This window comes from Toxorhynchites rutilus, chromosome 3, assembly GCF_029784135.1.
Source record: "Toxorhynchites rutilus septentrionalis strain SRP chromosome 3, ASM2978413v1, whole genome shotgun sequence".
In the NCBI taxonomy this organism is placed as follows: Eukaryota; Metazoa; Arthropoda; class Insecta; order Diptera; family Culicidae; genus Toxorhynchites; species Toxorhynchites rutilus.
Window position 1 is genome coordinate 199713538 of NC_073746.1, and position 25141 is coordinate 199738678.

The following is a 25141-nucleotide window of genomic DNA, read 5'->3' on the forward strand; positions in this document are numbered from 1 at the left end:
TGGACCCGATACTGTAACGATTCGCACAGCACAGCGTTGGTTTGATCGATTTCGTTCTGGTGTAGTGGCTGTCGAAGATACACCCCGTACTGGTAGGCCAATCGTCGTGGAAACCGATGAAATCGTTGAAATCATCCAAGTAGACCGACATGTGAGCACTCGCTCGATTGGCCAGGAACTGGGTATAGACCATAAAACCATTTGGAAACATTTGCAGAAGATTGGATTCCAAAAAAAGCTGGATGTATGGGTGCCACAAGATGGTGACTGGTGATGAAAAGTGGATCACGAACGACAACCTAAAGCGAAAAAAGTCGTGGTCGAAGCGCGGTGAGCCGGCCCAAACCATCGCCAAGGCCAGATTGACGGCCAGGAAGGATTTGCTGTGAGTTTTGTGGGATTGGAAGGGAATCATCCACTATGAGCTGCTCGACTATGGCCAGACCCTCAACTCGGTTCTATACTGTGAGCAGCTTGACCGTTTGAAGCAGGCGATTGACCAGAAGCGGCAAATGGTGTAGTTTTCCACCAGGACAACGCTCGGCCTCACACATCTTTGATGACCCGCCAGAAGCTACAGGAGCTCGGATGGGATGTCCTATTGCACCCACCGTATAGTTCGGACCTGAGTCCAAGTGATTATCATCTCTTCCGGTTCATGCAAAACGCTCTTGGTGTTACTAAGTTGGCCTCAAAAGAGGCTTGCGAAAACTGGCTGTCTGAGTTTTTTTTGCAAATAAGGAGGGGGGGGGGGTTATATAAGGGGGGGATAATGAAGTTGCTTCCTAAATGGCGAACAAAACGGCGCATATTTGGATAATTTTAGGTATGTTAAATAAAGCGTCAAATTTCGATCAGAAATACGACATTTCTTTTTCCCCAACCCTATATGTAAGTTACCACCCAGGCACGGTACACCGATAGCGGGGAACATCGCGACCCAGTGCACTGAGTCGCTAACACATTTTCTGCAACCATCAGCATAAGTAACAAATATATCAAAAAACATAGTGTAAGCTTATTTTAGGCCCAACCATGAAAACAGTGATCAATGAAAGAAATAATAAATCAGTTCACATTTCGACTCCGTTCAGGACGGCTCTGCTTTTTTAAAAAGCCATCCGAACGTCACGTAACATAATTGGCGTCCGAAGTCGGGACCCGACTGGTAACAGTATAATCCGATAGCGGAAAAGCGGCTCTGAGCACTAAGAGGATAAGCCCGGTTCCAACACCGTCATCGACCAGGATCGAAGATTTGAGGCCTATACCAGCGAAGGAGTCCACCAGGAGGATACCCACCGGCTGTCACCGGCGATAAGTTTCATCGTTTCTGATGAGCGAATTGGGCAGAACCAACAACCGAGCAACGCAACGGACACAATCCCGACGGACAAGAACCGTGGACTTTCGGATCGCGTGTATGGTAATGAACGAGCTGAATACTTTTCACGTCTTGTATTTGCGAGTAATGAATATGAACTGAATATAAGGTTAACAATGTGTATGAGAAAGGTATGCACTTTTCGCCCCGCCGTACCACAGATATGTGGAAAGATATCGTACATTCTACACTCCTCCTCGATATCTTAGCGGCTGCTGGCCTCGATTAGGCCCATCATCTCCGAGAACTCCTTCTGCTTCAGGCAACCTAGTGGCTTTGTGAGAATGTCAGCAATCATTGATTCTGATGGACAATATTGAACAACCACCAAGCCTTTATCTGACAGATCCTTAGCGAAATACATTCGTGTGTCGATGTGTTTGGATCGTCTGGAAGAACGATCAACCGAAATAAAATCTATACAGCTAGTATTGTCCTCAAACACGGTAGTAGGACCGTTCTGCTTCTCCTCAAAGTCTTCCAGCAGTTTTCGAAGCCAAAGTAGCTCCCGACATGCTTCCGATAAAGAAATGTATTCTGCTTCCATACTAGAAAGTGAAACGCTGGTCTGTTTGCGGCTGGCCCAACAGATAGTCGCTTGCCCAAGCTGGAACAAAAACCCGGTATTGGACTTTCGGTCATCCGTGTCCCCGCTCCAGTCGGCATCGCTATAACCGACTAACTGTGCTGGTTCACCCCTGACACACTTTAGCTTGAGTTTGTAGTGGTTTGTCTTGACGAGGTATCTAACCACCCTTTTCAATTCCACCCAATCTGCTTCTGAAGGCTTACTCACTCTTCGACCGAGGATCGATACACTTGCTGACACATCCGGCCGCGTATTAACAGCCACATAGAGTAAGGCTCCGATTAAGCTCTGATACTGCTTGTTATCAGGCAACGCTTTGCTGCCTTCACGACTGCGGAAATATCCTGTGTCAAGAGGAATCTTGGAACCCTTGGCGCGTTCTAGATGAAACCGATTAGCGATCTTCATGATGTATCCGTACTGATCCAAAGAATAGTAACCTTCCGAATCCTTGGTGACTCTAATACTCAGAAAACAGCTGACTTCTCCAAGGGATGATAGCTTTAGCTTCTCTTTCAGCGCATACTCTACATGATCGATTTCTTCTTTGGACTCACATGCGACGATTATATCGTCCACATAAATCAGGAGATAGACGAATCCCCCAGAGACGCGTTTCTTGTACAAACATGGATCCACTCTAGCCTGCTTTAATCCAATCGCCTCCAGTATACTCTGGATAGTCTCGTTCCAAATCCGCGCCCCCTGTTTGAGTCCATAGATACCGCGTTGAAGTCTACATACTAGCTTCTCCTGACCAGGCTTCTGAAACCCCCTGGGCTGTTGCATGTACAGCTCCTCATTTAATTGACTGTGCAAGTATGCATTCTTCACGTCTAAATGGCGAACGTTCATCTGCTTCTGACCAGCGAAAGTTAACAGGATCCTTAATGTGGTTTGCGTAGCTACCGGTGCAAAAACGGAATCGTAGTCGACACCAAACTGTTGTGAAAAACCCTGGGCAACTAAACGGGCTTTGTACTTGATAACGTTACCAAGGCTGTCCTCCTTTTGACGTAGGACTACGTCTTTCATTTCTATACCGGGGTGTAAAATCAAAGTTTCGAAAACAAAAGCGTTACGCCGGAGACCGAGATTTTGAGCGTTAATAGCTCCTAAACAACCGAACGAAATGGTATGATAAACACTTCATTCGAAAGATAAAATGTCTACGCGTTCTATACTTGTTACTTTTTGATCCAAAAACTTGTTTCAATAGTCTTAAAATTGCTTTCAAAACAGGCTATTGAAATCACCAATCGGTATATAAGCGAGCGCCACTCGGAAATCCACTCAGTTCTAATTGAACAGCGATTGGAGCATGTTGTCACTGTTGTGGTGAAGCTCTTCGTTTATCATGAAAGCGCGGATGAACGGTGTCACCAAGAGCCTGTTTGTGCACCCTAGACCAGAAGGGAATCTATCAGGAGGAGAGTGACGCCACAAACGGTTCCCCGGGAAGACATCGCTACACACACATACACGCGCAGAATTCTTTCCGTTTGGATGCCATTCAGCATCGAGAAAGATCCGGAAAATTATCTGCCAGTTCCTCTGGGAATTTAAAAATACATTCATATGAAAGAGTTTATTTTAATGTTTTCTAACCATATAACACAGCGATCAAATACATTTGATTTTGTAATTTTGCAACCAAGTGTAATTCGCAGGAAAGCTTCTGAAGATTATTCTTCCCCATCAGTAGGATATTTCCGTATCCAATATTGTATGCGTACGCAATCGATTATTGCTCAGTCGCCGAAAGTTTCGAGCTCAGAGAGTTCATTCCCCTCTAGTTTGCCTTCCAAATTGCCATCGTAAACCACACCTTCTTTCGATTCAATCACACACAAAAAGCATACTTAAGCGATATTCTGGTGGTGAGACACATTCATTTTTCGTGACGACATCGACAAGACAACATCGTTGCCTAACGTGCTGGAGGAGGTGGACGGCGAAGGATCGACACATACACGCGCAGAATTCTTTCCGTTTGGATGCCATTCAGCATCGAGAAAGTTCCGGAAAGATCTAATCATTGCTGGAAAATAATCTGCCAGTTCCTCTGGGAATTTAAAAATACATGTAACACTGTGACCAAATATATTTCAATCAAGTGCTATTAACAGATGGTTATCGAGTTAGCATTAACCACTGGTGGGCTTCCAGTATCGAGGAAAATGTGGAAATATCTAATCGTTACTGAAAATAATCTGCCAGTTTCTCTGGGAATTTAAAAATACATTCATGTGAAAGAGTTTATTTTAATGTTGTCTATCCATGTAACACTGTGACCAAATACATTTGGTTTTGTGATTTTTCAGTCAATCGCAATTAACAGGATAGCGTCTGAAGATTATTTTTCCCCATCAGTAGGATATTTCCGTATCCAATATTGTATGCGCCCGCAATCAATTATTGCTCAGTCGCCGAAAGTTCCTAGCTCAGAGAGTTCATTCCCCTCTAGTTTGCCTTCCAAATTGTCATCGTAAACCACGCCTTCTCTCGATTCAATCACGCACAAAAAGCATATTTAAGCGATATTCTGGTGGTGAGACGCATCCATTTTTCATTCTTTGTGTGGACACCGACTGGACAACATCGTTGCTGGACGAGCTGGACGGCGAGGGATCGAGTGCCTTTCTCAAGGCAAGAGGGCGGAGGTGGTAGCGCTGGAGTAGAGTAATAGAGTAGAGTAGAGTTTTCAAAGGGCCTTTCTCAAGGCTAGAGACGAATGAACTGCAAAAGTTTAAAGTCTCTATAATACAAGACCTTCTGAGACACATTCATTTTTCGTGAGGACATCGACAAGACAACATTGTTGCTGAGGGTGCTGGACAGCGAAGGATCGAGATCTGCCCTGAAACGCAGTTTGTTTGAAACTGTGAGGGAGCACAGAGAAGCCGATCCTTCAGGAGAAGAGAAGATGACCATCGAAGCAGCCGCTACACACACACATACACGCACGGAATTCTTTCCGTTTGGATGCCATTCAGCATCGAGAAAGATCCGGAGGCTCGCGCGGGTAGTCGTTGAGAGTAGACGTACTTTTCGTTCGCTCCGCGTTTGGTTTCGTATCGTGTTATTTTGCCTAAGGGTTGTGGCGAATCGGCCAAGTGTGATGGAAAAGTTCTGTTTCTGAATCATTTCGAAACAGTTATTTGCTATAATATCCGCATCCATTATCGGTTCGGGTTCATTATTGTTTGATTCCTGGTATTTTTTTAAATTTAAAGTGTTTCAAATTACGACGGGTTCGGACAATCATGTTCAATCGTGTACACATGTGACGGAAAGTGTATAAGTATGAGTGAAACGCTACGTGAAACGAAGCGGCATAAGCAGGAAAAATAACGAGCAATTCTCCGCGATACTTGCAAGCTGTTCACAAAATGAGCAGTGATGATATCACCACTACTAGAACGTCGCAGGACCGCCAGCAGCAGCACAATGAAGCTAAGGAATTTGATGTTTTTTTTTCACTCTCTTTCCCTCTCTCTTAAGGTGGCCGTACACTGTTTGTCCGGAGGTCAGGTATTTGATACCTTTTGAAGTTTGGTTTGAATTTGTGCAAACACTGTTTTGTTTGCCACTCTTTAATTATCAACATTTGCAAACAATGCCAATCATCGAACATGGAAAAAATTCTTCTGAAACATTTAAAGTAAACTAACCATGTACCGACAGGATCGAAGAACATACCGAAAAATATTTTAGACATCCAATAACTGAGTATTTGCTTGTCGTGTTTTGTGTGTTTTGTGTTTTGTGAATATATTTGATCAGTACACGTTGATAAAATTTTATCTGTCAAGGGGAGTCAAGTGTTTGGTTTCGGTCAGACAGTGTATGAGCACCCTTAGCTTGCCATGTTGCACTGAATGGATGAAAAGCAACTACGAGCGAGTGTTTTTTTTTCTCCTTAGCAGTTTTTTTTATTATTCAATATTTATGTGCATGTGAATACAGTAGAAGCCCAATTATTCGCGAATTGGTGATCTGCGGATTATTCGCGATGGAGAGTTCCATACTAAATTTATAAACCTTACCAGGATTGGTCAGTGAGTGGTAAGCTCATGCTCTTTCATTTTGGTCATGGCCTTCACATTATCTGACCACTTGTTTACACGACCTTATAGATGGATAAAAATTTTCTGTATTTATTCAACACTGTTTTCATGTTGAAATGCCTTTTTTCGCGTTTTCACCTCATTTAAGTACTACATTGCGTTATATGCGATTTTTGTTATTCGCAGCGATCTTGCCAGACTATTTTGCGGATAATCGGGGTTCTACTGTACTTGATACTTGATAATTATGACATCTAGGGGTGTCTTTTTTTTTTTCTCGCTTTGTTATCGGTATAGTAGAAATTTTTGGCCGTCTGAAAGCTGATTGCTTGTCATGTGTTTATGCGTGAGTAGCTTTAAAATATGTGTATTATTTATGAAAGGGTGGTCCTGCACCGATCTGATAAAATTTTGGCTACTACAATTTATACAATTTGGAGGATTGGCGTGGATTCCAGATTTTGGATCGGAACCAGTTATTTTGTTTGGATGCGTTCTTATGTGTGTATTTAGGTTTAATTCATTCCTTATTTATTATTAGTTCGGAATACGAATACAATTCCAAATTTCCAGTTTGCAAATGTAAGTTTTAGATCTAAAAATTTTGAACTGAATAATGATAGATATTAAATATCAATGTAATGAAGTGTTTTTGCGTAGTTATGTATATGAATCTATCTGAATATAAGTTCGAGATTTATAGTAGGTAGTTGGTATCAATAAGAATTGTAAAATTTCCTCGCCAGTTTGTTTTATATACTTTATTTGTGTATTCCTTTCGAATGCTCATGGAAATCAGATTTTAGATTCAGTTTTTCTATTGTATTTTAATGGTTTTGGACGCTTTGATAGATAATGTACTATTTTTGTCTGTAGTTTGTATTTATATTGGTAAGAATATATACCTTCTAAAGTGATCTTAGGTAACTCATTAACACTTTGAGCCCCGTGTCGGTCCATAGGGATAGGGCTTTTCGTCGGAATAACGTTGATAACTGGGACATTGTTTGTCTTCGGATGTCTTACGATATCGCATTACCTTCTAATCGAAATGCGCTTGATACGGACTGAACGGAAAGTATAGCAAGAAAAATCCGGGCCTCAACATGTTAATAACCCTCCAGCGACGCGCTCTAAATCTCTGATATAGTACTGTGCCCGAAAACACACAGAACATAGCACCGATTCGAGCTATGGTTGAGGATTTCTTTCGGTTACCTTCTCAGGTAGCTTAATAATAATCTCCGGTGTATCAATTTCAGAATATAACAGAATACTATACGCGAAAAATCATATGATAAGTCCTCGATACGCGATCCGAGTCATTGTTGAGGAGTTCCTTCGGTTACCTTCTCAGGTAGCCCATTCAAAACCTTCAGGGATTACAATCGAACATTAGGCACGAACGATCTCATAATATATCGTCAATTCGAGTCATCATAGAGAAATTCTTTCGATAACCTTTTTAGGTAACCTAATATTAATAATCTCCGGCGTCAGGGTCCGTGTTAACATAATCACATCACTTACCGCAGTGAATCCTGATTTTTTTTTTAACCATTCCCACTAACAACTATCCCTTCCATGATAAACGCTAGGGAACCACGCTATAGAGGCGACCCTTCTGGCCTTCGGGCGGCGAATATCATACTAACATTCCTTCCCTTCCTCTGGTGACTGTAAGGACGTGGCCGGCGTCGTTATTGACCATTTAAAGCTCGAATCACCGAAAATTGCACAACGAGAATGATTTGCTAGTCCCAAGCGTCATTCTGTGTGTTCTTTGTGCAATTTGGTTGGTTCAGGTCAATCGCGGAGAGCAACTACGAATTGTACAGTCTACCCAAGCTCAAGCTCAAGCTCATTCAGCATCGAGAAAGATCCGAAAAATAATCGATCAGTTCCTCTGGGAATTTAAAAATACATTCATGTGAAAGGGTTTATTTGAATGTTTTCTATCCATGTAACACTGTGACCAAATATGTTTCAATCAAGTGCCATTAACAGGTGGTTATCGAATTAGCATTAACCACTGGTGGGCTTCCAGTATCGAGGAAAATTTGGAAATATCTAATCGTTGCTGGAAAATAATCTGCCAGTTCCCCTTGGAATTGAAAATTACATTCAAGCGAAAGAGTTTATTTTAATGTTTTCTATCCATAAAATATCCATATAATACATTTGGGTTTGTGATTTGTTAATCAAGTACAGTTATCAGGAAAACTTCTGAAGATTATTCTTCAGAACAAGGTTTTTCGTATCCTATATTGGATGCAAAAAACCTTGTGCCTCCAACGTAACGCTCTCGTTTTCTCGTCCCCCAAATATTCATTTATTGATTCATTCAGAATGGATTTAGATTCAACTTCAAACAAATGATCTCTAAATCAACGATAGTCCTACGTCACCCTTGCGGTTATACCATAGATATAACCCACTTCCTGTTTTTCTTGTACACCCACTTACTGCCAATTGGTTTTCGACCGACGGGCAAATCCACTAGTGTCCACGTTTCATTACGTATCAATGAGTCGTACTCTTCGTGCATAGCAGCTTCCCACAACTCCTTCTCAGAGCCTCGAGTTGCCTCCTCGTAACTGCTCGGGTCATCTTCCACAACCATTGCCACGTCAACAACGAAGTCTTGAAGCCACATCGGTTGAACCCCTCTGTTCGAACGCTTTTCACCAAGTTGCTGTCCATCAGACGCTGACGCTACAGCACGGTTATCGACCGGTTCTTGGTCGTCATAACCGTAAAACTCCTCCTCGGAATCATGCCCTGGCTCCACTTGAGCTTGCTGCTCCTCCTGAAGCAATTCCTCATGCACAGACTGTTCTTCGTCAACATCCAACTTGTTCTGCAACTCAGCGCCATCGACTCCAGCTTCTGGCCATCCGTCACTATCTCCAGTTTCATTCGATTGATTCGATTCAGATTCCATCATGTGTGAACCATTGCAATGTTCGATGAATCGCGCATCACGGCTGACCGTGATTCTGTTGGTTTCAGGATCCAAGAACCTAAATGCCTTGCGATCCTCACAGTATCCGACGAAGACTAGTTTCTGTGCTTTGCAGTCTAACTTGACCCTCTTAACTTCCGGAATATGTACATAAGCTGGGCATCCGAACACTCGAAGATGGCTCAATACAGGTGCCTTACCGAACCATTTCTCAAACGGCGTCTTGTCAACTGCACGGGAAGGGAGTCGCTTTTGAACGTAAGCGGCAGTCATGATCGCCTCACCCCAATATTTCACATCGAGGCTTGCGTCAAGCAACATACACGTTGCCATCTCCTGCAACGTTCGATTTTTGCGCTCTGCTACACCGTTCTGCTGAGGGCTGTATGCAGCTGTGTACTGAGCCTGGATCCCCTCTTTCTCGAAAAACGCCTTCAACTCGCTGTTGACGTATTCGCCTCCTCCGTCCGATCTGATTACACAAGGCGCTCTTCCGTACATTTATGCATCCTGCTACGTCTGACTTCTGGCGCAGCAAGCACACGACAGTGTACCGGCTGAAGTCGTCAATGAGTGTCATCATATATCGGTTGCCTCCCGGGGTCACATTCACCATGGGTCCGCATACGTCGGTATGCACCAGGTCGAGTACTCTGGAAGCTCTACTACTGGAGGCTTTAGGGAAAGGAGTACGTGGAAGCTTACCTTTAAGACAGTCCTCACAGACCTGCCGTAATCCGCAATCTTGCATCCGGAATTCCACTCCAAGATTTCCCGCTTTCAGTTGGTCCAGGACCGTAGGATCTCTATGGCCAAACCGCCGATGCCAAATGTGTTGGCAGTTCGGCAGATGCTTTCCTTCCACACTCAGCTTTACATAATCAACAGTCTTCAGCATGAATAAATTTCCGTTTATCTCTCCCATCGCAACTGTCTTACCGGCTTCACTCACAACAGAGCACACTGAGTCAACAAAATTCACAAGAAAACCTTTCTTCGTCAGCTTTCGAACTGATATCAACCCACTGTCCAAATCCGGTATGAAGAGCACTTCAGTTAACTTCACTTCAAGCACATTTCCTTTATCGTTCACACATTTCACGAATCCTTCGCCGATTCCGTGCGACTTTGATGTAGAACCGTCCGCGAGCACAACCTGCACCTGCTTGCTTTCATCCAACTCGGTGAAAAAGGCCCGATCATTGGTCATATGGCACGAACATCCACTGTCTATATACCAACAACCCTTTCTTCGTGAATTTCCGACGGTGAAACATATCGGAACATTCTTCTCGGTTGTCAATTTCGCCTTCACGTCACCTTTCTTCGCCTTCGATTTTCCCGCTCTGCCGCTTCTTGAGTCTTCACCACTTTTATTCTGCTGCAACTGCAGCCAAGAACGACAATCGTTCCGGAAATGGCCAGGCTTCTGGCAATGAAAGCACAACCGTTTCTTCAGCTTACTTGAATCCATCTTCATCGCTTTTGTACTCGTCGAGCAACTTTTGCTTCACGAGTGACATTGTCAAATCTTCTTCCGGTCGGCTCTCCAAGGCCGTCACCAGACCTCTGTATGACTCCGGCAGGCTCCGAAGTATCATTGCAATTTGCAACGATTCTTCAAGCGCTTGGCCCGCGCACGCAAGACGAATGAAGAGCTCCTCCATTTCATATAGATGCTTTTCCAAATCTTCACCATCACCGTAATTAATGCTACATATCTTTTTAAGCAAGGAGACCCGCGACGTCATGGTCGTTTTTTCGTGATACTGCTGCAAACGACGCCAAACATCCTTGGCCGAAATCGCGTCTTTCACCAAATTAAGTTGATTGTCTTCTAAATACAGAACAATCACCGCGTGACACTTCATATCGTCTTTCGTCCATGCACTTGTGACCGGCTCCGGTTTTGCATCACATATAACGTACCACCGTTCTTCCCTTTTTAGGAGCATTTCCATTCGGGTTTTCCATATTGAATAATTATGATTATTCAATCGCGAGAATAAAAATTTCTCACTCATTTCTATTTCTTATTCACCCCGCGCGCGACGAATGGAACAAGTAAACCGTCAAACCGAATGGCTTTTACACACACACTCCCGTGCCCTACTGCACGTTATTTGAGGGAAAGTTTTCTTAACACACGCGGTCACGCTCAAATTTTCGTCCAGTTTTTTTTGAATAGAGTAGCCTCACTGTGCGCTTTGCCACTGCTACGTTAATACACAGGAATCCATCACATCCACAACAAGATGGCTCCTCTCGAAATTTCACTGGAGAAAACCAACTCTACTTATACACAAAAGCCGCCTAAAACAATTCACTCGAACGTCACTACCAAACTGGGCCCATAACCTGATGAGCGAATTGAGCAGAACCAACAACCGAGCAACGCAACGGACACAATCCCGACGGACAAGAACCGTGGACTTTCGGATCGCGTGTATGGTAATGAACGAGCTGAATAATTTTCACGTCTTGTATTTGCGAGTAATGAATATGAACTGAATATAAGGTTAACAATGTGTATGAGAAAGGTATGCACTTTTCGCCCCGCCGTAACACAGATATGTGGAAAGATATCGTACATTGTACAGTTTCCACAGGGTTTTCTGGAGTTTAATCGATGCCCCGACGGAATTATTTAGTCCCGCTCCTGTGAGTATAAAACAAACAAGAAAGAAAATAGATAATGAGATTAAAAGTGAAGTGAGAAAAGTGAAAAGTTAAAGCGTTTTTAGATCGCAAAAATTGATTCAATAATTGAAGCTTCCGAATCTCTTACGATCGATCGCGACATGGCATTAAACCCGTCGAGCCCGATCGGTTCCGTACCGCCTGTTTTAGAAAATTCTACACCTCGATTTACAATCGACACTAGAATGTCGTTTGCCGAGAATGTCGAGCGTGGAAAAATTCCAGCAATCGTAGCTGACCTATCTACAGAGGGAATCCGCGCAACCCTGCCCAATGGATCCTAGATGTGGAGGATATATTAGAATTATTTGAAGATGGTAGAGACACCTTTCACTACTATCTAATTATAAAAACAATAATACGAAAAATAAAAGACGAAGCAAGTGATGTCCTTATCACGAACAATACTCCCGTTGAGTGGGAGGCTATTAAGAACACCTTGCGTCTGTACTACGCAGACAAAAAAGATTTAATGACGTTAGACAGCCAGCTAAAAAATATGACCAAAGCAAAGAATGAATCCATCGAAACATATTACAGCCGGATCACCGAGGTGATAACTCTAATAAGTTCCGCGATAAACTTAGACGAGCAATGGTGTGGACATGAGACCGCCTTAATCAAATTATACAACATGCTATCCTTGGATACCTTTGTGAGAGGTTTGGGAGAACCACTCTCACTTTTCTGCAAAAATTATAAACCAAACAACTTAGCACAGGCCTACCATTACTGTGTAGAGTACCTGAACCCGAGCGCAAGGAATGCCCCATTTAATACACAAACACCCCTGCCATTACCCGCACCTCGTAGTAACCTACCGACAAGAAATATTGCACAACCAGTGCCCACGCGAAAATTCTTGTGCGAAGCACAGCACCCGTGACTTTTTGTGCTACTCACTAAGTTCTGAACGGACGACACATCAAAACTCACGAAATAAATTTGAAGGATAAGAACTTTCTTCAAATCGAAACAGGATAACGTTGAGATAGAAGCAACTATGTTGATCCCGGCGCCAACTCCACTTGGAGGAGCAATTGTTATTGGACAAGAATCGGTAGTTTACCACTATGACGATTGAAGCAGGCAAGTTGGTGCACAAGAGGTAAGATACGGCCAATTGCAGCATGTTTAAACACCTCTCCCTTGGAGGAAAACTCCAGCCGTTAGGAACTGGTTGCAGTAGCAATCTCTGCTTGTATATTTCGCATGCCTAATCTTGAGTTTGTTCACACCGAGAAACTTGGAGGAGGTATACACCCTTATTCTGGTTTTCGTACGAATAGGAAACGTACGTAAATCCCATCGTTGTTTTCGAACGAGCCATTCGTCGTATTTTCAATTTACAGTCGTACTAGATCAAATTATTGGTGTACTTATTTGCATAAACTACATTATCGACATCGATGACAGATGTTTACATTTTCACACTTGTTTTGATTTGAACTGAGTTTTTCCGATGAGCTCGCTCGGATGCAGAAGAAATATTCCAAAGAGGAGAAATCGAAAAGTGGTTTCGATGGGCATGCTATTCTGAGGAGGTCGGCGCTCTCGTCGAAAAATTCCTCCGGAAGTCTGTTGAACGGTACCCGGAACAGACATGCGATCGTCGATTCTGGGTACATCACAAGCGATGGAGGTTTCAATGGTAAGCATTGGCCCAAGAAAGATTCGCAAGATGATGGTGGCACCTATTCTCCCAAATGGTCGCCCATTCCAATGCACACAGGCTGCCGTGGAAAATCACCAGTTACACCAACAGCAGCAACAGGTACAGCTGATCATTCTAATGTGGTTCCTCTGTTGTCATCTGCAGATTCAAATGATCTTTCAGGTCTGCTCAGCCGCTATGCTGGTGGCATAATAGGTTCGCTTGAGGAGGAGGCATCGCACTGCAGAATCATCTCGTGCGAAATAAGCTGTCGAATAAGAAAGTCAACAATATTATTTATTGATTCGCAGCGTCAACATCCAGATAATTTGACGCTTGATAATGCCAGGTCCGATGCATAGATGCTAACGCTAGGAAATATCCAAATTTACAGGTATATCTGATCACTATATTTCACTTAAATTGTATTTCATAACATCTTTCAATACTCCTCTTACAGGGAATACAAGGAAACACTGTGCCAGCAGCGCAATCAGGTTGATATCTAACGACCCAAAGAGCAGCAAATCCAAACACGCAGCCTTATCCAAAAAGTAATAAAGTTTTGATAAAACTTTTAAAAAGTTTTGGGAGATCGGTCGTGCATGACTATTCGAATCAAAATAATGAGATGTGCGAACTTTGTAGTAAACAATACTTTCTCTGGAGTTTCTTTATTATCCAATAAACATAAAAATATGTTTCACGAATAGTGCTGAAATTCATGAACATAGCTCGATCTATTGTTCGTACAGCAGAATATCTCTTTTTAGAGACGAATGAACTGCGAAGCCTCTTAAAGCCGTATAGAGGAGGAAGATATCTCTTTTAATTAATTGATTTATTTTTATTATAAAAAATATGTAACTCCTCATTTTTCCAGCATTTGTGTCAGAAAACAACTAATAACACCGATTCAATAATAATAATCAACACTGGACATCCTAATGTATCGATGTTATGTCTTCTATAATTTGGTCTACTTTCTACGGCCGCTTCCTTCTAAGTTCCAATCACGTCGATCTGCTATCCCAATGCAGCTTTGTACATTTTCCCCGTCTTAATCCAGAAAACTTTCCGCAAGGACTCCAATAATAAATCCCTCGCAACGTTCCGTGTTCATTTCGGTGTGGAAACTACGCCAATACGAGTTATCAATCTTTTCAACAGATTTGATTGTGTCAGTCAAATTTCCCTGTAACTTTCGAAGAAATTCATAATTCATAATAATCGGGTGGTATTTGTGTGACCAGACCAATAGCATCGCTGACTATGCCAAATAGCTCACCAAAGTTTTGCATTACGAGCGAACCGTGGCGGAATACATTAACCATATCACCGAGATCGAATTGAGCAACCTTTGAGGTACTTGCTATCGTTTGTTGCCCGTTGTTGCGGCCCTTCAAATAAATACAAAAATTGTTCGTATGATGAACATAGCTAGGGAAACCCTACTTACCCAATTTGGTTGATAGTCGCCAGCGATCTCTTCAAAACTACCTTCCATTAGCTCGTACTGCGTGATAGATCGCGTCCAATCACCCGACAAAATAGAGTCGCCTGTTCAAAAAAAAACAGGAAGTGGGTTATATCTATGGTATAACCGCAAGGGTGACGTAGGACTATCGTTGATTTAGAGATCATTTGTTTGAAGTTGAATCTAAATCCATTCTGAATGAATCAATAAATGAATATTTGGGGGACGAGAAAACGAGAGCGTTACGTTGGAGGCACAAGGTTTTTTGCATCCAATATAGGATACGAAAAACCTTGTTCTGAAGAATAATCTTCAGAAGTTTTCCTGCTAACTGTACTTGATTAACAAATCACAAACCCAAATGTATTATATGGATATTTTATGGATAGAAAACATTAAAATAAACTCTTTCGCTTGAATGTAATTTTCAATTCCAAGGGGAACTGGCAGATTATTTTCCAGCAACGATTAGATATTTCCAAATTTTCCTCGATACTGGAAGCCCACCAGTGGTTAATGCTAATTCGATAACCACCTGTTAATGGCACTTGATTGAAACATATTTGGTCACAGTGTTACATGGATAGAAAACATTCAAATAAACCCTTTCACATGAATGTATTTTTAAATTCCCAGAGGAACTGATCGATTATTTTTCGGATCTTTCTCGATGCTGAATGAGCTTGAGCTTGAGCTTGGGTAGACTGTACAATTCGTAGTTGCTCTCCGCGATTGACCTGAACCAACCAAATTGCACAAAGAACACACATAATGACGCTTGGGACTAGCAAATCATTCTCGTTGTGCAATTTTCGGTGATTCGAGCTTTAAATGGTCAATAACGACGCCGGCCACGTCCTTACAGTCACCAGAGGAAGGGAAGGAATGTTAGTATGATATTCGCCGCCCGAAGGCCAGAAGGGTCGCCTCTATAGCGTGGTTCCCTAGCGTTTATCATGGAAGGGATAGTTGTTAGTGGGAATGGCTAAAAAAAATCAGGATTCACTGCGGTAAGTGATGTGATTATGTTAACACGGACCCTGACGCCGGAGATTATTAATATTAGGTTACCTAAAAAGGTTATCGAAAGAATTTCTCTATGATGACTCGAATTGACGATATATTATGAGATCGTTCGTGCCTAATGTTCGATTGTAATCCCTGAAGGTTCTGAATGGGCTACCTGAGAAGGTAACCGAAGGAACTCCTCAACAATGACTCGGATCGCGTATCGAGGACTTATCATATGATTTTTCGCGTATAGTATTCTGTTATATTCTGAAATTGATACACCGGAGATTATTATTAAGCTACCTGAGAAGGTAACCGAAAGAAATCCTCAACCATAGCTCGAATCGGTGCTATGTTCTGTGTGTTTTCGGGCACAGTACTATATCAGAGATTTAGAGCGCGTCGCTGGAGGGTTATTAACATGTTGAGGCCCGGATTTTTCTTGCTATACTTTCCGTTCAGTCCGTATCAAGCGCATTTCGATTAGAAGGTAATGCGATATCGTAAGACATCCGAAGACAAACAATGTCCCAGTTATCAACGTTATTCCGACGAAAAGCCCTATCCCTATGGACCGACACGGGGCTCAAAGTGTTAATGAGTTACCTAAGATCACTTTAGAAGGTATATATTCTTACCAATATAAATACAAACTACAGACAAAAATAGTACATTATCTATCAAAGCGTCCAAAACCATTAAAATACAATAGAAAAACTGAATCTAAAATCTGATTTCCATGAGCATTCGAAAGGAATACACAAATAAAGTATATAAAACAAACTGGCGATGAAATTTTACAATTCTTATTGATACCAACTACCTACTATAAATCACGAACTTATATTCAGATAGATTCATATACATAGCTACGCAAAAACACTTCATTACATTGATATTTAATATCTATCATTATTCAGTTCAAAATTTTTAGATCTAAAACTTACATTTGCAAACTGGAAATTTGGAATTGTATTCGTATTCCGAACTAATAATAAATAAGGAATGAATTAAACCTAAATACACACATAAGAACGCATCCAAACAAAATAACTGGTTCCGATCCAAAATCTGGAATCCACGCCAATCCTCCAAATTGTATAAATTGTAGTAGCCAAAATTTTATCAGATCGGTGCAGGACCACCCTTTCATAAATAATACACATATTTTAAAGCTACTCACGCATAAACACATGACAAGCAATCAGCTTTCAGACGGCCAAAAAATTCTACTATACCGATAACAAAGCGAGAAAAAAAAGACACCCCTAGATGTCATAATTATCAAGTATCAAGTACAGTAGAACCCCTATTATCCGCAAAATAGTCTGGCAAGATCGCTGCGAATAACAAAAATCGCATATAACGCAATGTAGTACTTAAATGAGGTGAAAACGCGAAAAAAGGCATTTCAACATGAAAACAGTGTTGAATAAATACAGAAATTTTTTATCCATCTATAAGGTGGTGTAAACAAGTGGTCAGATAATGTGAAGGCCATGACCAAAATGAAAGAGCATGAGCTTACCACTCACTGACCAATCCTGGTAAGGTTTATAAATTTAGTATGGAACTCTCCATCGCGAATAATCCGCGGATCGCGAATAATTGGGCTTCTACTGTATTCACATGCACATAAATATTGAATAATAAAAAAAACTGCTAAGGAGAAAAAAAAACACTCGCTCGTAGTTGCTTTTCATCCATTCAGTGCAACATGGCAAGCTAAGGGTGCTCATACACTGTCTGACCGAAACCAAACACTTGACTCCCCTTGACAGATAAAATTTTATCAACGTGTACTGATCAAATATATTCACAAAACACAAAACACACAAAACACGACAAGCAAATACTCAGTTATTGGATGTCTAAAATATTTTTCGGTATGTTCTTCGATCCTGTCGGTACATGGTTAGTTTACTTTAAATATTTCAGAAGAATTTTTTCCATGTTCGATGATTGGCATTGTTTGCAAATGTTGATAATTAAAGAGTGGCAAACAAAACAGTGTTTGCACAAATTCAAACCAAACTTCAAAAGGTATCAAATACCTGACCTCCGGACAAACAGTGTACGGACACCTTAAGAGAGAGGGAAAGAGAGTGAAAAAAAAACATCAAATTCCTTAGCTTCATTGTGCTGCTGCTGGCGGTCCTGCGACGTTCTAGTAGTGGTGATATCATCACTGCTCATTTTGTGAACAGCTTGCAAGTATCGCGGAGAATTGCTCGTTATTTTTCCTGCTTATGCCGCTTCGTTTCACGTAGCGTTTCACTCATACTTATACACTTTCCGTCACATGTGTACACGATTGAACATGATTGTCCGAACCCGTCGTAATTTGAAACACTTTAAATTTAAAAAAATACCAGGAATCAAACAATAATGAACCCGAACCGATAATGGATGCGGATATTATAGCAAATAACTGTTTCGAAATGATTCAGAAACAGAACTTTTCCATCACACTTGGCCGATTCGCCACAACCCTTAGGCAAAATAACACGATACGAAACCAAACGCGGAGCGAACGAAAAGTACGTCTACTCTCAACGACTACCCGCGCGAGCCTCCGGATCTTTCTCGATGCTGAATGGCATCCAAACGGAAAGAATTCCGTGCGTGTATGTGTGTGTGTAGCGGCTGCTTCGATGGTCATCTTCTCTTCTCCTGAAGGATCGGCTTCTCTGTGCTCCCTCACAGTTTCAAACAAACTGCGTTTCAGGGCAGATCTCGATCCTTCGCTGTCCAGCACCCTCAGCAACAATGTTGTCTTGTCGATGTCCTCACGAAAAATGAATGTGTCTCAGAAAAAGGAAGGTTTTGTATTATAGAGACTTTAAACTTTTGCAGTTCATTCGTCTCTAGCCTTGAGAAAGGCCCTTTGAAAACTCTACTCTACTCTATTACTCTACTCCAGCGCTACCACCTCCGCCCTCTTGCCTTGAGAAAGGCACTCGATCCCTCGCCGTCCAGCTCGTCCAGCAACGATGTTGTCCAGTCGGTGTCCACACAAAGAATGAAAAATGGATGCGTCTCACCACCAGAATATCGCTTAAGTATGCTTTTTGTGCGTGATTGAATCGAGAGAAGGCGTGGTTTACGATGACAATTTGGAAGGCAAACTAGAGGGGAATGAACTCTCTGAGCTAGGAACTTTCGGCGACTGAGCAATAATCGATTGCGGGCGCATACAATATTGGATACGGAAATATCCTACTGATGGGAAAAATAATCTTCAGAAGCTATCCTGTTAATTGCGATTGATTGAAAAATCACAAAACCAAATGTATTTGGTCACAGTGTTACATGGATAGACAACATTAAAATAAACTCTTTCACATGAATGTATTTTTAAATTCCCAGAGAAACTGGCAGATTATTTTCAGTAACGATTAGATATTTCCACATTTTCCTCGATACTGGAAGCCCACCAGTGGTTAATGCTAACTCGATAACCATCTGTTAATAGCACTTGATTGAAATATATTTGGTCACAGTGTTACATGTATTTTTAAATTCCCAGAGGAACTGGCAGATTATTTTCCAGCAATGATTAGATCTTTCCGGAACTTTCTCGATGCTGAATGGCATCCAAACGGAAAGAATTCTGCGCGTGTATGTGTCGATCCTTCGCCGTCCACCTCCTCCAGCACGTTAGGCAACGATGTTGTCTTGTCGATGTCGTCACGAAAAATGAATGTGTCTCACCACCAGAATATCGCTTAAGTATGCTTTTTGTGTGTGATTGAATCGAAAGAAGGTGTGGTTTACGATGGCAATTTGGAAGGCAAACTAGAGGGGAATGAACTCTCTGAGCTCGAAACTTTCGGCGACTGAGCAATAATCGATTGCGTACGCATACAATATTGGATACGGAAATATCCTACTGATGGGGAAGAATAATCTTCAGAAGCTTTCCTGCGAATTACACTTGGTTGCAAAATTACAAAATCAAATGTATTTGATCGCTGTGTTATATGGTTAGAAAACATTAAAATAAACTCTTTCATATGAATGTATTTTTAAATTCCCAGAGGAACTGGCAGATAATTTTCCGGATCTTTCTCGATGCTGAATGGCATCCAAACGGAAAGAATACTGCGCGTGTATGTGTGTGTAGCGATGTCTTCCCGGGGAACCGTTTGTGGCATCACTCTCCTCCTGATGGATTCCCTTCTGGCCTAGGGTGCACAAACAGGCTCTTGGTGACACCGTTCATCCGCGCTTTCATGATAAACGAAGAGCTTCACCACAACAGCGACAACATGCTCCAATCGCTGTTCAATTAGAACTGAGTGGATTTCCGAGTGACGCTCGCTTATATACCGATTGGTGATTTCAATAGCCTGTTTTGAAAGCAATGTTAAGACTATTGAAACAAGTTTTTGAATCAAAAAGTAACAAGTATAGAACGCGTAGACATTTTATCTTTCAAATGAAGTGTTTATCATACCATTTCGTTCGGTTGTTTAGGAGCTATTAACGCTCAAAATCTCGGTCTCCGGCGTAACGCTTTTGTTTTCGAAACTTTGATTTTACACCCCGGTATAGAAATGAAAGACGTAGTCCTACGTCAAAAACAGGAAGTGGGTTATATCTATGGTATAACCGCAAGGGTGACGTAGGACTATCGTTGATTTAGAGATCATTTGTTTGAAGTTGAATCTGAATTCATTCTGAATGAATGAATATTTGGGGGACTTCGAAAACGAGAGCGTTACGTTGGAGGCACAAGGTTTTATGCATTCAATATTGGATACGGAAATATCCTACTGATGGGGAAGAATAATCTTCAGAAGCTATCCTGTTAATTGCGATTGATTGAAAAATCACAAAACCAAATGTATTTGGTCACAGTGTTACATGGATAGAAAACATTAAAATAAACTCTTTCACATGAATGTAATTTTAATTTCCCAGAGGAACTGGCAGATTATATTCAGTAACGATTAGATATTTCCGCATTTTCCTCGATACTGGAAGCCCACCAGTGGTTAATGCTAACTCGATAACCATCTGTTAATAGCACTTGCTTGAAACATATTTGGTCACAGTGTTACATGGATAGAAAACATTCAAATAAACTCTTTCACATGAATGTATTTTTAAATTCCCAGAGGAACTGGCAGATTATTTTCCAGCAATGATTAGATATTTCCACATTTTCCTCGATACTGGAAGCCCACCAGTGGTTAATGCTAATTCGATAACCACCTGTTAATAGTACTTGATTGAAAAATATTTGGTCACAGTGTTACATGGATAGAAAACATTCAAAAAAAATCTTTCACATGAATGTATTTTTAAATTCCCAGAGGAACTGGCAGATTATTTTCCGGATCTTTCTCGATGCTGAATGGCATCCAAACGGAAGGAATTCCGTGCGTGTATGTGTGTGTGTGTAGCGGCTGCTTCGATGGTCACCTTCTCTTCTCCTGAAGGATAGGCTTCTCTGTGTTCCCTCACAGTTTCAAACAAACTGCTTGCGTTTCAGGGCAGATCTCGATCCTTCGCCGACCAGCACCCTCAGCAACGATGTTGTCTTGTCGATGTCCTCAAGAAAAACAGGAAGTGGGTTATATCTATGGTATAACCGTGACGTAGGACTATCGTTGATTTAGAGATCATTTGTATGAAGTTGAATCTGAATTCATTCTGAATGAATGAATATTTGGAGAACTTCGAAAACGAGAGCGTTACGTTGGAGGCACAAGGTTTTATGCATCCAATATTGGATACGGAAATATCCTACTGATGGGGAAGAATAATCTTCAGAAGCTATCCTGTTGATTGCGATTGATTGAAAAATCACAAAAACTAATGTATTTGGTCACAGTGTTACATGGATAGAAAACATTAAAATAAACTCTTTCACATGAATGTAATTTTAAATTCCCACAGGAACTGGCAGATTATTTTCAGTAACGATTAGATATTTCCACATTTTCCTCGATACTGGAAGCCCACCAGTGGTTAATGCTAACTCGATAACCATCTATTAATAGCACTTGATTGAAACATATTTGGTCACAGTGTTACATGGATAGAAAACATTCAAATAAACTCTTTCACATGAATGTATTTTTAAATTCCTAGAGGAACTGGCAGATTATTTTCCGGATCTTTCTCGATCCAAACGGAAAGAATTCCGTGCGTGTATGTGTGTGTGTGTGTAGCGGCTGCTTCGAGATCTTCCCGGGGAACCGTTTGTAGCATCAATCTCCTCCTGATGGATTCCCTTCTGGCCTAGGGTGCACAAACAGGCTCTTGGTGACACCGTTCATCCGCGCTTTTATGATAAATGAAGAGCTTCACCACAACAGCGACAACATGCTCCAATCGCTGTTCAATTAGAACTGAGTGGATTTCCGAGCGACGCTCGCTTATATACCGATTGGTGATTTCAATAGCCTATTTTGAAAGCAAATTTAAGACTATTGAAACAAGTTTTTGGATCAGAAAGTAACAAGTATAGAACGCGTAGACATTTTATCTTTCGAATGAAGTGTTTATCATACCATTTCGTTCAGTTGTTTAGGAGCTATTAACACTCAAAATCTCGGTCTCCGGCGTAACGCTTTCGTTTTCGAAACTTTGATTTTACACCCCGGTATAGAAATGAAAGACGCAGTCCTACGTCAAAATGAATGCGTCTCACCACCAGAATATCGCTTAAGTATGCTTTTTGTGCGTGATTGAATCGAGAGAAGGCGTGGTTTACGATGGCAATTTGGAAGGCAAACTAGAGGGGAATGAACTCTCTGAGCTCGGAACTTTCGGCGACTGAGCAATAATCGATTGCGGGCGCATACAATATTGGATACGGAAATATCCTACTGATGGGGAAGAATAATCTTCAGAAGCTATCCTGTTAATTGCGATTGATTGAAAAATCACAAAACCAAATGTATTTGGTCACAGTGTTACATGGATAGAAAACATTAAAATAAACTCTTTCACATGAATGTATTTATAAATTCCCAGAGGAACTGGCAGATTATTTTCAGTAACGATTAGATATTTCCACATTTTCCTCGATACTGGAAGCCCACCAATGGTTAATACTAACTCGATAACCACCTGTTAATAGCACTTGATTGAAACATATTTGGTCACAGTGTTACATGGATAGAAAACATTCAAATAAACTCTTTCACATGAATGTATTTTTAAATTCCCAGAGGAACTGGCAGATTATTTTCAGGCAATGATTAGATCTTTCTGGAACTTTCTCGATGCTGAATGGCATCCAAACGGAAAGAATTCTGCGCGTGTATGTGTCGATCCTTCGCCGTCCACCTCCTCCAGCATGTTAGGCAACGATGTTGTCTTGTCGATGTCCTCACGAAAAATTAATGTGTCTCACCACCAGAATATCGCTTAAGTATGCTTTTTGTGTGTGATTGAATCGAGAGAAGGTGTGGTTTACGATGGCAATTTGGAAGGCAAACTAGAGGGGAATGAACTCTCTGAGCTAGGAACTTTCAGCGACTGAGCAATAATCGATTGCGGGCGCATACAATATTGGATACGGAAATATCCTACTGATGGGGAAGAATAATCTACAGAAGCTATCCTGTTAATTGCGATTGATTGAAAAATCACAAAACCAAATGTATTTGGTCACAGTGTTACATGGATAGAAAACATTCAAAAAAACTCTTTCACATGATTGTATTTTTAAATTCCCAGAGGAACTGGCAGATTATTTTCAGTAACGATTAGATATTTCCACATTTTCCTCGATACTGGAAGCCCACCAGTGGTTAATACTAACTCGATAACCACCTGTTAATAGTAATTGATTGAAAAATATTTGGTCACAGTGTTACATGGATAGAAAACATTCAAATAAACTCTTTCACATGAATGTATTTTTAAATTCCCAGATGAACTGGCAGATTATTTTCCAGCAATGATTAGATCTTTCTGGAACTTTCTCGATGCTGAATGGCATCCAAACGGAAACAATTCTGCGCGTGTATGTGTCGATCCTTCGCCGTCCACCTCCTCCAGCACGTTAGGCAACGATGTTGTCTTGTCGATGTCCTCACGAAAAATGAATGTGTCTCAGAAAAAGAAAGGTCTTGTATAATAGAGACTTTAAACTTTTGCAGTTCATTCGTCTCTAGCCTTGAGAAAGGCCCTTTGAAAACTCTACTCTACTCTATTACTCTACTCCAGCGCTACCACCTCCGCCCTCTTGCCTTGAGAAAAGCACTCGATCCCTCGCCGTCCAGCTCGTCCAGCAACGATGTTGTCCAGTCGGTGTCCACACAAAGAAAGAATGTGTCTCACCACCAGAATATCGCTTAAGTATGCTTTTTGTGTGTGATTGAATCGAGAGAAGGTGTGGTTCACGATGGCAATTTGGAAGGCAAACTAGAGGGGAATGAACTCTCTGAGCTAGGAACTTTCGGCGACTGAGCAATAATCGATTGCGGGCGCATACAATATTGGATACGGAAATATCCTACTGATGGGGAAGAATAATCTTCAGAAGCTATCCTGTTAATTGCGATTGATTGAAAAATCACAAAACCAAATGTATTTGGTCACAGTGTTACATTCAAATAAACTCTTTCACATGAATGTATTTTTAAATTCCCAGAGGAACTGGCAGATTATTTTCAGTAACGATTAGATATTTCCACATTTTCCTCGATACTGGAAGCCCACCAGTGGTTAATACTAACTCGATAACCACCTGTTAATAGTACTTGATTGAGAAATATTTGGTCACAGTGTTACATGGATAGAAAACATTCAAATAAACTCTTTCACATGAATGTATTTTTAAATTCCCAGAGGAACTGGCAGATTATTTTCAGGCAATGATTAGATCTTTCTGGAACTTTCTCGATGCTGAATGGCATCCAAACGGAAACAATTCTGCGCGTGTATGTGTCGATCCTTCGCCGTCCACCTCCTCCAGCACGTTAGGCAACGATGTTGTCTTGTCGATGTCCTCACGAAAAATGAATGTGTCTCAGAAAAAGGAAGGTCTTGTATTATAGAGACTTTAAACTTTTGCAGTTCATTCGTCTCTAGCCTTGAGAAAGGCCCTTTGAAAACTCTACTCTACTCTATTACTCTACTCCAGCGCTACCACCTCCGCCCTCTTGCCTTGAGAAAGGCACTCGATCCCTCGCCGTCCAGCTCGTCCAGCAACGATGTTGTCCAGTCGGTGTCCACACAAAGAAAGAATGTGTCTCACCACCAGAATATCGCTTAAGTATGCTTTTTGTGTGTGATTGAATCGAGAGAAGGTGTGGTTCACGATGG